Below are 3,762 nucleotides of genomic sequence, written 5' to 3' on the forward strand. Positions count from 1 at the left end.
GCCACAGTCCCCCAGCTTCCTAATGAGAATGGGGTGAGAGACAGTATCAAAAGCCTTCCTGAAGTCCAGGAAAACTATATCCACTGCCACCCCTGCATCCAATGATTTAGTGACCTGGTCGTAAAAGGCCACCAGGTTGGTCTGACAGGACCTGCTGCTGATGAACCCGTGCTTGTTGCCCCTGAGCATGCAGTTCCCTGCTGGCCCCTCCTGGACGTGTGCCAGAATAATTTGCTTGAACAGCTTGCCCAGCTTTTGCACCTGAGAAAAAAGGAAAAAGAAATGAATGACGTGTGCCTGGGTTTGGCTAGAGTTACATTCAAGTTTATGATCCTGGCAAGGTGAAAACAGGAATGCATCCCTGTGGAACCCTGTCTGCTAGGAAAGCTTTCTGCATCTCCAGGTGACACTGCCATGAGGATATCAAGGTAAGAGAAAGTTAGACAATACTTACTTTGCAATAGACTGTCTCCCTAAAGGAAACAAGCAGCTGGGAGCTAGCTTGCAAGGCCTTATCTCTCTCCTACTCCTTGTCAGAGAAGAACCATGGCTCAAGAAGCTGTTGGGAGAGCAAACTACTGTCAGAGGAACCTTCAGAACAGCTCAGAGGAGCCATTTCAACAGCAGACATCACCATCACTCTGCACCAGTCTGAACCTGTAGGGAGTGAACCAGGAAAGCCAAGGCTGTGACTGAACTCCAGCTGGCTACACAGTTGGAGTGTAGCTAGTTGGAGTTCATTGTATCAAGGACAATAAAAAAACCCTTTTTTAGATATGCAGGAGCCAGAGGAAAAGCAAGGGTAACATTGGACCTCTGCTAAACCATATGGATCAACTGACAACTGATGCCCAGGAAAAAGCCAACCTGCTTAATGGGTATTTTGTGTCAGTTTTTCACCAGCCCCAAGGGATGGCCCTGCTCAATATGGTACAGGGTAGCCAGGGCAAGGGAGAATTTTTACCCTTCATCAATGTTGATCATGTGAAGGAACACCTTGAGAGGCTGGACACCTTCAAGTCAGCTAGCCCAGACAGCTTACACCCCAGGGTACTTAAGGAGCTGGCAAGTATCATAGCTCTGCCACTGGCACACATCTTCAAGAACTTGTGGCACTCAGGTGAAGTGCCCGAAGATTGGAAGAAGGTCAATGTGGCGCCTATCTTGAAGAAAGGGAGGAAAGTAGATCCGGGGAAATACGGGCCCATCAGCCTGACCTCTATCCTGGGGAAGATCTTAGAAAAAATCATGAAAGAGACTATTCTTGACAAGCTGGCTGAAGGCAACTTCCTGAGGAATAGCCAGCATGGGTTTGTTGTGGGTAGGTCTTGCCTAACCAATCTACTCTCCTTCTATGACCAGGTGACCTATCACCTGGACAAGGGAGAAGAGATTGACGTCATATATCTTGATTTTAAAAAAGCTTTCGATCTGGTATCCCATGATCATCTCATAGAAAAGCTGGCCAACTGCAGCCTCGGCTACATCACAGTCTGCTGGCTGGGGAATTGGCTCCAAGGTCAGACCCAGAGAGTGGTAGTTGATGGAAGTCAATCATTGTGGTACGCCGTGACTGGTGGGGTCCCCCAAGGCTCTGTCCTTGGGCCTATTCTTTTCAATATCTTCATTAATGATGTGGACATTGGAGTCAGAAGTGGACTGGCTAAGTTTGCTGATGACACCAAACTTTGGGGTAAGGTGCCCACACCCAAGGATAGGATGGTGATCCAGGCCAACCTTGACAGGCTCAGAAAATGGGCAGATGAAAACCTGATGGCCTTCAACACTGAAAAATGCAAGGTACTCCACCTTGGGAAGAAAAACCCGCAGCATGCTTATAGGCTCAGCAGTGATATGCTTGCTAGGACCACAGCCGAAAGGGACTTGGGGGTAATGATTGACCACAAGATGAATATAAGCCACCAATGTGATATTGCAGCCAGCAAAGTGAGCAAAACTCTGGCTTGCATCCATAGATGTTTCTCTAGCAAATCCCAGGATGTCATCCTCCCACTGTTCTCAGCCTTGGTGAGGCCGCAGCTGGAGTACTGCGTCCAATTCTGGGCTCCATGATTTAAAAAGGATGTGGAGAAGCTTCAGAGAGTCCAGAGGAGAGCCATGTGCATGATCAGAGGGCAGAAAAACAGGCCTTATGATGAAAGGCTGAGAGCTATGGGACTCTTCAGCCTGGAAAAGCGCAGGCTTAGGGGGGACCTGGTGGCTGCCTATAAGTACATAAGGGGTGTACATCAGGATCTGGGGGAATGCCTGTTCACCAGAGTGCCCCATGAGATGACGAGGTCAAACAGTCACAAACTCCACCAAGACCATTTCAGGCTGGACATAAGGAAGAACTTCTTTACTGTCTGAGCCCCCAAGGCCTGGAACAGACTGCCACCAGAGGTAGTGCAAGCGCCTACTCTAGACTCCTTCAAGAGTCAACTGGACATTTATCTTGCTGGGATCCTGTGACACCAGCTGACTTCTTGCCCCTGGGGCAGGGAGCTGGACTCAGTCTTTCAATCTTAATGTCTATGAAATCTATGAAATCACCACTGAAATCCCTCCAAGCAATCTGATTATTTTATCATCTGGATACATCCCAGGTGGACCTTTAATTCCCTGAAGCCAGAGAAGCTGTTGAGTGACCCTGGTACAAGATGGTGCAGCTACTAGAGATGTCAATAGGATGCAAGGGAATTACGGTCTATTGCCCCAAAGACACCTTGGGAGACTCCCCTCTCATTTGCCCTGCTGAAGGAAACCTTCGTCCCTGTTTCTTTGGCCCATTCCCACCTTCCCCAAAGAAGAGAGCTCTGCCTGTTCCTGCTGGTTACTCACATGAAGCATCTCCATAAACCAACTTTCAGTGGGATCTTCTTCAAGGAGGCCCTTCATGAACTCACCCAAGGCCTGCATGGACAACTCATGCAGTGACTGCAAGCAGGAGATGGAAGAGGGAAGCTCAGGACCAGCTGGAGTGTGTCATAAAACGCAAAACCATTTTAGGGAGGCCAGGGGTGACTGCCAGGGCCCAGAGCAGGCTGGGGACTGGGCCCCAGCAGGTCATGCCAGAAGACAGCAGTTTAAGTGTATCTGTTTTTGCAAAGAGTCCTGAGCTGTCTCACCCTCCTGTCTCAGCTGCTGCACAGCAACAGACACTTGAGGCAGTTATCAAGGATGTTCCAGTTTTCATCCAGATTCAGTGAGGGTTTCACCTTGCTGGCAGAAGACAGAGAGGAAGAAAAGCCCTCAGTCACACTGACTGCCAGCCCCAAGGGAAAGTGGGTCTAGTGCTAAGATATGATCTGAACCTAGAACCAGAAATCTAAACCCCAGTGGACATGGCTTCTGAGAAGCTCCTTGCACTCCCCACCACTCCCAGTTGTCCACAACCACCACCACCAGGTCTTTCAAGTCCAAATCCCCAAGAGGACCAAACTCATTCAAAACCTTCTGACCCCAGCTACAGGGAGAGCAGCCTGTGACCTGAGCCCTGCAGGTGTCTCTCAGCTCCAGATCTGACAGGAAGAACAACAAAGAGCTAAGAAGGATCTCATCTCTGACCAGGGCCTCCCAGTGCCCAGGGGAAGGGCAGGAATGACCTACCTCAGGTGATTAATGGCAATCATGGCCCTGAAGTGAACAGGAGAGGCCAGAGAATCTATTGATTCCTCTTTCATGAAGTCCTAAAAGGCAGAAACAGAGACATGACACAGGGGAAATGGATGTGGAAAGCAGAGCACCTCCCCCCACAAACCC

At 49.5% G+C, this 3,762-nt stretch overlaps 1 long non-coding RNA gene across 1 annotated transcript in view; it reads right to left on the reverse strand.

Moving 5' to 3' along the window:
• LOC109287277 overlaps positions 1–3,762 on the reverse strand; it is an 11,848-nt gene that overhangs the window by 2,816 nt on the left and 5,270 nt on the right. Inside the window, exon 2 of the long non-coding RNA XR_002094809.1 lies at positions 648–651. This is a non-coding gene — a long non-coding RNA (uncharacterized LOC109287277). The remainder of the gene's footprint in view (positions 1–647; positions 652–3,762) is intronic.

This window comes from Gavialis gangeticus, unplaced genomic scaffold (assembly GCF_001723915.1).
Source record: "Gavialis gangeticus isolate Ggan-Ray unplaced genomic scaffold, GavGan_comp1, whole genome shotgun sequence".
NCBI lineage: Eukaryota > Metazoa > Chordata > Crocodylia > Gavialidae > Gavialis > Gavialis gangeticus.